A 13,406-nucleotide genomic window follows, 5' to 3' on the forward strand; every position below is an offset into this window, starting at 1 on the left:
ATTCCTCAATGAACCCGAATCAACCCACCCGGCGCTCTGCGTGGCCAGCCCATCCTTTTTTTTTTTTTTTTTTTGGGGGGGGGAAAGCGTGGCAACCTCTTTTTCTCTGTGCCTGTGTGTGTTATAATGTTTTATTTATCCTTTTCGGTCCATCGCTTCAAAAAGGCCGCCCACCCGCCTCCCCAAACAAACCATCCACCAACCCTCATCATCATTAAAAGACGACAACAACAACAACAAAACCTCACCACCCAAACCTAAAACGACTCCGGCTATATACCCATTCCAGCCAGGGAAATTCCGACGAGCAGCGAAAGAAGCCCCCCCCCCATCCCGCGTTCCTTTCTCCCTTCCCCCATTTGCAGCGCTTGTAATTTTAACCGCCCCCTCCCCTAAATTAAATCTTTTTTTATTATTTTTTTTTTGGCACGGCTCCGCTTTTTTTTTTAAAAAAAAATGTTGTTGTTTGCTTGTTTGCGAATCCAGATGTGTTTTCTGCGCCCTGCCTCCACCCTCCTCCTCCTCCTCCTCCTTTGGAATCCAATCTGGTTTGTTTTCGCAGGAAGTAGGCGAAAAAGAAGGCGAGGAAAGAGGCCGGGCCTTGCTTGCCAGCCAGCCAGCCCGCCTTCCCCCTTCCCTTCTCTTGTGTGTGTGTGTGTTTGTGTGTGCAAAGAGCGCCTCTCTTTTCTCCCTGCTCATTTCTGTACGGCTGGCCACCTTCCTTCTCCCCAGTTGCTGAGCGCCGTTGGCTGTTCAGAGCGGTTTTGGCTCCTTCCCTTAGTAACAGCTTTTACATTCTGCCTCAATTCCTCTTCAATCGAAATCACACACACGCACACACACACACACACATATATATATACATACACACAACGCGCGCGCGCGCACACATAAAGCATTACTTCCCCCCCCCCTCTTTGATTGCCTCCTCCTCCTCCTCCTTCCTTGGGACTTAATCTATAATTTCCCCCCACCGCTTCTCGCTTCCCATCCCCCCCTCCAGCAGCACCAGCTCTCTCTCTCTCTCTCTCTCAACACACACACACACACACACACACACACACACACACACACACACACACACACACCCCTCACCCAGACTCGGGTCATAATTGAATACATTGCATTTCCAACCCCCCCTCCCCCCCTTTTCCCGGTGGCTACTTGAAGTCTCTCTCTCTCTCTTTTTTTTTCTTTTCCCCTTCCCTTCCCCCCTTTGGGCTGCACCCGCAATTGCAAACCCATATATTATACCTCTTAAGAGAAGGAGGAAGCTGCATGAAATATAGCTCTATGTGTGTCAGCGTGGGGGGCTTTTTCCTCCTCTTTTGCCTCCATTGCAAAAGGAGGGGGGGCGGAGAGCCATACTAAGCCATCAATTGCAAGGTAAGAAATAAAATAATAATACAAAAAAAAAAAGTGTTTCTCTTACCCCCCCCCCCCTCTCCCCGCTTTCCCTTTCCCTGTGTGCATGTTTGTCTTGTAGCCTCTGCGCAGTTTTTTAAAAAAATATCTAGTTGCAAGCTAGGAAATATTTCAGGCGCCCCTAAAGTGTATATTTTAAGGGGTTATTTGGCGCGCGGGGGGGGGAGAGTTCAGGGAGGGCGTTGCTGGAAAGGGAATTGAGGGAAAGGGGGGGGTAGGGCTGGGGGGGAGGGGCGCCTGTGTTTGTAGCTAGTTGGAGGAAGCAACGCGTGGGGGAGGGGCAGAAGTGTAACAAGCATTGCCCCCCCCCCACCTTTTGGGAAGGCAATGTGTCTTTTAACTTTAATCTTTTTCGACCTTTTTTTTTTTTTTTTTGGCCTCATCTTTCCGGAGGTGTTTTCAACCCCCCCTCTCTCTTCTGATCTTTTAATTAATTTTAAAAAAATTACATTGGTGGTGTGGGGAGGGGAAAGTGTTGATTCATCGCGTTTTTGGAAAGTGTGGCGGGGGGCGGGGGGTGGGGGGTGGGGGGTGGGGAGAAGAAGAAGAAGAGAAGCCTTTGCACTAATAAATGCAAAGCCAGCAGCCATTATGAAGCAAGCTGGCTTGATTGCCTATTTTTAGACGATTTGGGCCAGAGGAGAGTTTTTTTTTTATATATATATATATTGCATCGGCGGATATATATGTATATATATATATATATGTACAATATTCTTGCTGGAAGGAAACACACACACACACACACACACACACGGAGAGGTGTCTTATAAAAAAATCAGGCTCAAGTTCGGAAGTGTGTTTTACGTGGTGCGTGCGTGCAGGGTTGTTTTTTTCTTTTTCTTTTTTTCCCAAAAAAGAGAAAGGTCAGTAGAATTTATTTTTTTCCCCCTCCAATGGTTGGTAATTAAAGTGTGGGTTGAAAGAAAAGTTTTGTTTGATGAAGGTTTGTGCCTTAAATGACTTGTTTGCAAGCGGTGTGGGGGAGGGGAAGGAATGTGGCAGAGTGAACTCACACTGGTGGGGGAGGGGGAAGAGCTTAGCAGTGGCTTTTTGCTTGTGTCTTTGCAAAATAATAAAGTGGGGGGGGGGAAGAAAGGGGCTTTTGATGGCTTCTTTTCACTCCCCCCCTCCTTTTAAAAATCTAGGCTGTTATATTTTCAGGGATAATGATGATTATTTGCTTTTGTGGACGCTGTTTTGGAAATTGGAGCAAAACAACCCCCCCCCCCCTTTTAAAAAAAAATGTTCCAGGGGCAGAATCGTAAACTATATTCTAATAGCCAAGTTCTGGAATGAACTTTGGTCTCTGGGAAAACAATGGTGCAAAATTCAAGAGTTACATGTCTATAAGGCCTAGTTTTGAAATCAGGGTGGCTTCACCCTGTTCTCTTCCACGTGTAAAAAGTCTCAAGATCCTATCAGTGAACGGTGCAATTTCCCTCCCCCCCCTTTCTTTTAATGGTATGCTTTGAAAGCAGAGGATATGTTTGCAGTACAGAACTAGATCTGGTTAATCATCTACTTGCCATGGTAAATGTAACTCACTTCATTATCCTTTTGGATCTTTAGTGGAAAAAAGAGGCAGATTATTCAATGGCTGAAGGGGGGAAACCAGGGAAAAAGAGAGCCAAACTAGAAAAACAACCTGGCTGTGGATTTTCTGGAGTGTGGAAGTTTTAAAAACAAACACTGAACTTTGCTTGGTATATAGTGGTTGGACAAAATGTCTTATTAAAGGGTGTCCCTGAATTGCCTGGAATTTCTGACTCCTACATGTGCTTCACTTCCTTCCTCCTTCTTAATTTTTTTTTTTTTTTTGCTGGTGTAAAGGGAGTTGAATTTAATTTATATAAGGCATTGTAGAAATCTCATTTTTTATCAGTCTGGGATTTGGGGGAGTGAGTGGGAAGAAAGTATTCTATTTAACCTCAATAGTATAGTTTGAGGTTTCTTTTTCAGTCAGACTTAAATAGAAGTTCAGTTTTGATTCATGAACAGGAATAATACAGAAACTTGTGGTATGTAATCTGTCTTGGCCTTGTATCTCAGTTGTATCTTACTTATTTACTATCTGAACATGATATTTTCTGTCCTTAAAAGCACATTTCATTCAAAAATTTGGGGAAAGAGTTGTGGACTCGGACTAGGCCTCAAACTTCGAGTTTTTTTGATAACATAGTAAGGTTGATAAAATTAGATGTGTTTGCAGGATCTGAGTACCCATCCTTCACCAGAACATGGCTTCGTGGATTAACCCAGTTTCCTCAGATGGCATGGCACACTGAACCAGTCAAAAATTGTAAGACTAGGCCAAAATGTATATGGGTCATAAGTTGTTTCATAGAGTGTCTAAACTTGCTTTTAAATTTTCACCTATATAGAAGTATTCCATATTTTTCGCCTTTGTGGTGGGACTAAAAAATACCAGGAAAACAACAAAACTTCTTTCTCCTATAAGTATGGATATGATTGAGAAGGAAAGATTTGATAAACCAATATGGACAAATAACGTTTGGTGTTTAGACAGTTATAACATTCTTACTCATAGATGTTGCAATTTTTTTAAAAAAACATTGGATTTTCAGGTAATCCTCGATTTACAACAATTTGTTTGGTGACTGAAGTTACAACGGCACTGAAAAATGTGACTTTTATGACTGGTTTTCATGGTTAGGATTGTTGCAGTATCCCCATGGTCATGTGATCAAAATTCAGGCAACTGTCATGAATTTTATGATGGTTGCACTGACCTGGGGTTATGTGATCACCATTTTTTAACCTTCCTAACTGGCTTCTGACAAGCAAAATCAATGAGGGAAGCCAGATTCACTTAACGAATGTGATTCAGTTAACAACTACAATAATATGCTGAACTGTGGAAAAAAGGTTGTAAAATGGGGCAAAACTCAACTTCCTTGCTTGGCAATAGAAATTTTGAGCTAAATTATGGTCGTAAACAGAGGACTATCTGTACATGGTCATAGAGACTTGTATCATCCCTTAATGCTATAAACCATGCTTGGGCCTGAAACTGAGTTGGCTGGCTTCCCACAACATGTTACTATAAAGCACGTGTTTCATAAATCATGAACAACTGAACAGAGCAATAAACATAGGATTAAGTGTCATGGGCCAACCTAAGTGTTGATATTTCTATTGATTTTATTTGTAATTCAATATTTTGCAATGGAAAGAAGCCTACTTAGAAACCTTGATTTTTCATTCAGGAAAATGAAACTTTGTGCTGCTTCATGGATATGACTTAGCGGCCAGTGGCAAACCATCAGTGCTGTACAAATTCGCTTTGTGGTGAGATGGGTGGATACAAATTTAATAAAAATAAAAATAAATTTTCACATTTAAATATTTTTTCCCGTAGCCATGATGTTTTTGGAGACCTTAATGGCGGTACATTTATGGAGGGGGGAAAAGGGGATTCTTCCTATAATTTATAATGAATTTACATATTTCATAACTACAAAATAGGTTGTTGACCACTATCTTTATTGTGTATGAACTCACTGATATGGAAGTTCTTTACTCCAAGGACAATTCTAGACAACTGGAGAGTGGTTTAAGGTATATAATCATATGAACAGAGATGATAGATTATGGACCTGCCTTAATGGAAGATTTTCACACTTATGCTTCAGTAGGTGCAGTTGTGATTCCTGTAAAATTCTTGTGGGTGAGAGATGAAAGGATTTGAATATTTTAAGAAATAATTGACCCACTTATGGGGGATGTCTGCCAATAACTATAATCTGTGAGAGCTAAATATAACTTTTCTGATAATACCCAAGTCTTCTGAGTTACAACTCTCATAATTGATGGCTAATGTGTAGAGGTAGTATTCAGCTGGTTCGGACTGGTTCGGGCAAACCGGTAGCGACGACTGTGGATGGGCGCGGCCACCCGCCCCGGTGTAATGCCATCCTATTTAGCCAAGTATTTGAGGGTGGGTGCATACGCAGAAGGCGCGTGCGTGAGCAAAGTGTATGCATGGAAGCGCACACGTGAAGTGAGTGTGCAGGGCGAACTGGTCAGTGGTGGGTTGCTCCCGGTTCGGGCTGGTTCAGGCGAGCCAGTATTGGTGATGATGTGATGTCAGGTAACCGGTTCTCTATGACTGAGCTGGGCCCTCCTGCCTGCCCCCGCATTATACCTACCTTTATTTGTCGTTTTTTAGCCCAGCTGATAGGCGCGGCAGAGTGTATTGCTGCGCCTCTGCTGGGCAGAAATCTAATGCGCTTTTGTGGAGCGCAAGTTTGGCACGCGTGCGAGCAAAGCGCGTGCATGAAGAGAACTGCTGGTAACACCGGTTGGAACCCACCACTGGATCTGGTGGTAAGAATATGTGAAATCCACCACTGCTAATGTTCCTTTGGCTGGATTGAGTGGCAACTAAAGGAATTAGTATAGCCCAACATTTAACCAAGAAAATAGGAACAGATTGGTTAAATAATATTTCTTGTAGAGATATAGGATGTATTTGAGATTAGAAAATGAACAAGGTGGTGGTCATACTCATAATGGCATGACTGCCATCTTATAGGTTTTTACAACATTCTTGGATAAAAGGGAGATTATTTTTTTTGCAGTGGTGCAATTGCAGTCTTTCCCGTTATGAATACACATGCAGGCATGCTGCTTTTAGGAGATACATTACAGATTTTATTTGTTCAACTTGTATGATATTTTTATGTATACCGAGGCATCTGCATGTACAGCCAGTTTTGACTGTTTACCAACAAGGTCACATAAAGAACTGGCAAATGTCTTTGCACACCAACTGTGGCTTGTTGTTTTGGTAACTCAGGTATATTGTGCAGCTTTAGCTTATTTGGTTAACATGATTGAGTAATTTACCATAGCATGAACCCAGAAAATGAGTTAACTGGGTTAAACAGCTTCTATTGTGATGTAACAGCACAGTAAAAAAAACCCCAACTTTACAGTGTTCATAGACTTCCTTTTAAAAATCTGGTTATAACAAGTTAAATATATAAAATAAAACAAAAATAACAAAAGGCTTCCTTGTGCAAGACATTAAATTTAGAATAGAACTGGTGTTAATAATTATTTATTGGATTTAAACCCTACCCACCCACCAAAGAAAACTAATGCTTAACTTATACTACGCACTATGCTAGCACATGGCTTGTTAGTTTGGTTTTCTACCTTACACAAAGCTATAAATCATACTTTCTAAATGACAAGTCATTGAGTTCCCATAGTGTAGGCTGTATTTGCATGGCATGCTAAAGACCTTGGTTAACAAGTGTGCACATGCCATTTTACTTGTATGTATGCAGCTGCTTAACAAATAGACTGGCCACCATTTTGGATTTTTTTTTAAAGTTGTGAATATGCATTAATTATATTGTAGATTGCAAATTCTGGCGGTTTGGAATTTGGAGCTTGGAGTGATTCCTAAACCTCTTGTAAAATTGATATGTATTAAAATGATCATAGGCTACTCATTTAATCAGTGAATTTTTGAAGCGTAAATTGCCATTTTTAACATGACGAGTGGGTACAAAACACCACCTTAATCTTAGATCTTAGTGTGTTGTGTTGCATGAATTAAGCTGCGACTTAATTTGCAGAACATAGTTTAACTTGATATGTGAATTCAACCCCAGTCAAAACGTAACAAAACTTTCAGTTATATTTTTCTCCTGATTTATCCCCCATTACTTAAAAGTTTCAAGGATCGTACAACATGTCTTTGTTTTTCAGCACCTAAATTTGTGTGCTTCCTATTAATTCAACACAAATTGGAAAGATGTTAAGGCTGGATTTATAAAAGTCAAATTCATAGAGATGCTTTACCAATCAGGAAATGCCAGGACTTCTATCCCATATAATAATTGAGAGCACCTGGGATACATTTGTTACTTCCTTTTAAAGGGTAGGTGGAGGTAAGGAAACTATTAATAGGCTTGTTTTGATGGCTGTTTGATTCAGATGAATGTCTTCATTCCCAGCTGAATTGCTTGTAACGAAAAAGGTGAGTATCTGTCAGTTAAAGGGAAGTTAGCTTGAACACCAGGTGACTCTGCTTACATGAACGGCTTCAACCCCTTGGTTATTTGATAGTTGTTTCAGAAGCTAGTAGTTTCTTTCAGGTTCCAGTAACAATGAATGCTTGTTTGGTTCTTTGAAATGCTAAAGTGATATAAGTCCAAATGCAAAATGCTTTAGAATTTAGCTTGTGGAACTGTAGAAATTCCTGTAATTTTTACCTCAGGTGATAATTAGGAGAACTCATAAAAAATAGTGCTAGGTTCATGTTAAGCTGAAATGTGGGTGGCTCAGTTTGGCTCCATATGTTGTGTGAATTTAGTCAGGATGGCCTGCAAGCTTTTATACCAGGGAAAAAGAGAATTTTAAATGCATTCCCCAGGGTACTTTGCAAATACATATTTTAGCTGTTATGTCTGAACCCAGCCAATTGTTTATTCAAGATAAGCAAATCATATCTAGGCAGACTGCAAAGTCGGCATTCTGACTCATTTGGACTAATGCTAAGCCACTGTTTAAACATTGTTTGGCTGAGTCACAAATGGCAAGTTTTCACAACATGGAAAGCATAAATGGTGGTCTATTACCATGTTTCAGTTCAGTCAACAATTTAAGTCAAATGGGAATGGTATTCTAGGTTGGGGATTTTTAATGTATCCATATATAATAATTACTGAAAGTCCTCATTGAATGACTGCCTATTTAGTGACTGCAGTATGAAGGTGATAAAATAACTTTTATGACCATTCCTTGCTTTTACAACCTTTTCAGGTCTGTAAACAAAGCAAAGCTGAAGTGAAATCATAGTCAAGGTTGCAGTTTGACTTACTGACTGCTTCAATTGCTGACTGAATTGCCTGCCTCAATTGTGATTGCTAAATGAGGACTACCTGTATGGTGGATATTTTATGTTATTGACTAAGTGGCATGGTGGCGTAAAGGTGAAGACACTCGTGTCCCATTCAGAAGGTTAAGAGTTCGATCCTAGGCAGCGACAGTTGTTTCTCTATCAGGACACAAAGAGAAAATATCTGCTGTGATCTCCACGTAGGCATCAGGAAGGGCATCTGGCCAGTAAATGCTCAGCTTCACCCAGTCGCCCCAACTCCACCCGTAAGGAAAAGGAATAAAGGATCGTAAAAAGAAAAAAAAATCTAGACTTATTGATGGTTGAGAATCCTAGCACAATATGGTGGATTGAAAATTAAAAACCAGTCTCTGCATGTTTTGACATACTTTTTAATGAACTCTCATATTTTACTTGCAAGGAAAACCCAAAGAACATCCAATTCTTTCTTAAAGAAGACTACATTTGTGCAGAATCCTTACCTTGTTATATTATTTTACATCAAAAATACTGGAATTAAGCCTATGTTAGCGCTGCATTTTGCTGTTCATTTGTTATCAGACAGTAGTTGCAGGGGATATATAAATAAACACAGTCAGTTAGCTATTTTGCTGTTGTGTTATGAAATAAGGGCAGGGCCTTTTCACTAAAGGCAGTACAATTAAGGAAAAGCATTACACACTTTTCTCCATTTAGGAAGCCAAATAATAATGATTTAATAGTTAAAATTTTATTTCATTCTTCTGAATACATGCTGGGTTTTTTTTTTTTTTTTTGGAAAATTTATCTTTGCCTAGCACTGGCTGCTTAGAAAAAGGTGATTCATAAATAAAACAAAGATCAGAATAAACATAATGGTGTGGATGATGCAAAATATATTTTGGCATCTGCATTGAGTAACCTTGTAAATGGTGTTTTTAATTTTTAGCCTTCACGAATTTTAATAAGCAATTCTAATTCATCCCACTGTTTCCATGAATTACATGCAAAGTGGCACAATAATAGCATTTTTTAATATAAAAACTAATTCTATTATAACATTTCCTGGGAAGAACAGGCATGAAAGAAAACTCAATAATAACTTTGCAGAGAATTTATATCTTTATCAGGTATCAGTTGTAGATTTTAAGCACAAATGTGCATCTTTTTCAAAGGAGCAGATTTAAGCACAAATGTGCATCTTTTTCAAAGGAGCAGATTGGGCTTCGCTACAGATAGTTTTCGACTTACAACAGTTCATTTAGTGACTGTTTAAAGTTACAATGGCACAGAGAAAAGTGACTTATGACCATTTTTCTCATGACTGTTGCAGCATTCCCCGTGATCACGTGATCAAAATTCAGACGCTTGGCAACGGTTTCATATTTATGACTGTTGCAGTGTCCCAGGGTCACTTGATCACCTTTTGGGACCTTCTGATAAGCAAAGTCAATAGGGAAGCCAGATTCGCTTAACAACCATGTTACTAACTTAACAACTGTAATGATTCTCTTAACTGTGGCAAGAAAGATCGTAAAACGGGGCAAAATTAACAACCGTCTCTCGTAGCAACAGAAATTTGGGCTCAATTGTAGACATGTTGAGGATTACCTATATTTTACTGCATGTGATTTTTTTTGGGAAAAAGTCTTTTTCTTTTAGAAGATATGTAGAAAAAGTGGTTTTAAAATTGAGTGGGCAAAAAGTTGAGGCATTGTGGAGCTTTTATTTGTAAATTGTAGCAGTTTCTGAGGTTAAAAGTTGGGATGCAGCTTTATTTAACATTTTTTTCCTTGCTTACTATAACGGTTTGTGTTGTGGACAGGATCAGTATTATTATATTTTATACAAGCACATTCTTTAGAACTGGCCCAGTGCTTAGAATCTCTGTAATAAATAGTTAAATTGTGTTATGATTCTCCCATTGCATTAAACCATGGTTTAATAAATAGACCACTATTATCTATTATTAAAAAAAGTAAGCTATACTTTAGTTTCCGCACTATTGTATCTGGATTTGCAAAAATGCTAAACCAATAGACCATGTCATGTTTTTAGTACAATAAGTAGTCAGAATTAAATTGTGATTAGAATTTGGGACTTTTTCTACAACACAACACATTATTTCTGAAATGTGGGACTTCTCTTGACAGAAAAACTCTGTTTCAGCAGGATTTACAGCTGACCATGCTGTTTTCTCAATCCATCTCAGCAATGAATAATTTTATTTTCCTTAAAGTATTTACACCTTATCTCACCTCCTAATCGCAAAACTTCTAAAACATTTAGCACATAAGCTTGAGATGAGATTTTTATTTGGCCCATTTCATTTTCCCCTTTATTTGGCAAGATATTGCATTTTAATTTTTTAGGTTCTTTTTTGTAAGAAATTTGTGTCTTACCAAGACAGAGGTGACTAAGTGGTACGAATGAGTTTGTGGAGGGTGGAGAAGATGGTAATGGAAGGTCCAAAAAATGGATTGTTTGGTGTTTGTAAAATTAACTAATTGTTGCTTGCATGAACATTGTACATACTTTATGTTGTTTGATATATCCTCGCTGAACAGTTCATTGCCTTCTTTTTATTAGCATACTAGATATTTACAGAAAGTATTAGGTAAGTGGAACTGGGGTATTTAATTCTTCAAAAGGTTTTTTTCATTAGGAAGAGGTCTTCTGAGCAGAGTTTTTTGTTAAGGATATTCCCCTTTACTTAAAAAAAAATAATCCCCCAAACCTTTTTGAGGACCTAAAAGAACCCTTATCTTGAATGCTTTCATTGCTCCTTTGATTGATAATTATTTAGCTACTTCAAAACCAGTGAGCAGTAATTTGGGAAACACATTGACCTGATATTTGAAAAATGAGGCTTGGCAGTACAGTTAGTCCCTAAACTGAATCCATATATACTAGTCAATTTTTCATGGTTAGGTAAGGCTTGATATAACTGTTCCATTTGTTCTTCAAAACCATTGTGAACTGAACAGAGGAAAGGGAGATTAAGCCATTTTTTTTCTGTTCTCTCTAGAAATCTGAAAATGTAACACTTGTGTACTGAAGTACAATTTGAAGGATGTAAATTCATTTAGCTTAGTCCTTGTTTATGCTTTTATGTCGTCTGGTATATGATAATGGACATAAGTAATAAAAAACCAAAGGAGTCTTTATATGTACCACACCACCTTGAACACTTTAGAGAAGGAGGATATTTATACATTTATATAGATTTTACCTCAGCAATATTTAGAATTAGAATTCTTTATTGGCCAAGTGTGATTAGACACACAAGGAATTTGTCTCTGGTGCATAAGCTTTCTGTGTACATACAGCAATAGTGATAGATCATTATCGTAGTCATTGTAAAAATACATTAATCATAAAACATTATTTAGGGTCCAGTAAATAGGATAATTTTTTTTCTACACCAAGGTTTTAACCAGTGTTCAGGAGAAGAAATTTTATAGAAAAAGAATTGAATCACAGATGAGTACAGGTAGTCCTCGACTTAACAACAGTTCATTTAGTGACCGTTCAAAGTTTCAGTGGTGCTGATTTATGACCATTTTTCACACTTATGACTGTTCCAATGGTCCAATGAGCATCCCAATGGTCACACGATCCAAATTTGGATGCTTGGTAACTGACCCATATTTATGATGGTTGTGATGTCCCGGGGTCATGTGATCAGCTTTGCAACCTTCTGACAAGCAAAATCAATAGGAAAGCCAGATTCACTTAAGAACTGTTACTAATTTTAACAATTACAGAAAGAAAAATCGTAAAATGGGGCTAAACTCACTTAACAGATGTTTCACTTAACAGCATAAATTTTGGGCTCAATTGTGGTTGTAAATTGAGGATTACCTATAGTCTATCCATTCAACTATGGTTCAGAGTTATGGTGACCTCATAAAAAGCGATGACCCATTCTCCATTGTGGGTGGAGACAGTAGCCAGGAATGGGTGTTCTCGCCTGTTCAGCTTGAAGGACTGAGACTGTTGCTCTCTGCTGTCATACGATTGCAATTCAAGTACTTGGCAACTCGCTTGTATTTATGAAGGTTGCAGTATTGCAGTGACATGATCACAATTTGTGACTTCCCTGTTGGCGTTCAACAAGCAGTCAGTTTAAGAGCCTATTCCCTTACACGCCAGGGCGTCGTCACGTGATGTATCGTGACTTTTCCCCCCTTTGCTAAACCGGGAGTGGGCGTGGCCCGTGCATGATGCATCCGGCCCGTGGGCCACGAGTTTCACACCTCTGTCTTACATGATTGCCTTCACTGCGTGATTCCCTTAACGACTGTGGTAAAAATGGTAGGAAAATTGGGCCCAGTCATTTGATGACTTGCACTGACTCATGACAGAAATACTAGTCTGAGTTGTGGTTGTGAGTTGAGAACAACCTGTACTTGCTTTGAATTCAAAATGTATCATGTTGTTCCTTGAGATCTTCCTGTAGATTTATATTTTGGTTTAACTTGTGTGCCAGTGAACATGATTACAAGTAAAGAGCCTGTAGTACAGTGGACTAAAGCACTGTTATTAACAGATTTGAAAATGACCACCAATTTTCAGAGGAGATTGGCAAATTTATGGAGAATGGAGTATCAATGACTTAATTACAATAGCTGATTCATATCTTTGAAATTGCAGGCACATACCCTAAATATACCTTTTTAGGAGTCAACAAAAAAGGATCATCACCATCTTTCTATCTGTGCTTGGTTCTGGATTTATTTGGCCAGCTACTCTGTGTTACAAAATGCTGGATACGATGCGCTGTTGGCATGAGCCAGCAGACTCATTTGTTTCTTGATAACATTGGCTTGTAATATTGTTAAATTGTGTATTTGATACTCCATATGCCTGATATCCAATTGGATGTAATTTTTTTTGTGGTTGACCTTTTGCAATGCTAAATAAATATTTTAGATTTATAACATTAAAAATAGAGATCCTCATATAACCATGGAGCCTGGTTTATTTTTGATTAATCAAATAGAATGTACAATTGAATGAAAAGGTATCTGTTTAAGGTAAAGGTTCCTCTCGCACATATGTGCTAGTTGTTCCTGACTCTCGGAGGCGGTGCTCATCTCTGTTTCAAAGCCGAAGAGCCAGT

The 13,406-nt window shown here is 38.8% G+C and overlaps 1 protein-coding gene across 2 annotated transcripts in view; it reads left to right on the top strand.

Moving 5' to 3' along the window:
* Positions 1-1,126: 1,126 nt before the first annotated feature.
* TBL1XR1 (TBL1X/Y related 1) overlaps positions 1,127-13,406 on the top strand; it is a 243,633-nt gene continuing 231,353 nt past the window's right edge. For both annotated transcript variants that reach the window (XR_011600525.1, XM_070946263.1), the window contains exon 1: positions 1,127-1,386. The gene's annotated coding sequence lies outside the window, so the exon portion shown is untranslated. The remainder of the gene's footprint in view (positions 1,387-13,406) is intronic.

Source organism: Pituophis catenifer, unplaced genomic scaffold (assembly GCF_029215685.1).
Source record: "Pituophis catenifer annectens isolate HBS135680 unplaced genomic scaffold, rPitCat1.0.hap2 SCAF_6, whole genome shotgun sequence".
In the NCBI taxonomy this organism is placed as follows: Eukaryota; Metazoa; Chordata; class Lepidosauria; order Squamata; family Colubridae; genus Pituophis; species Pituophis catenifer.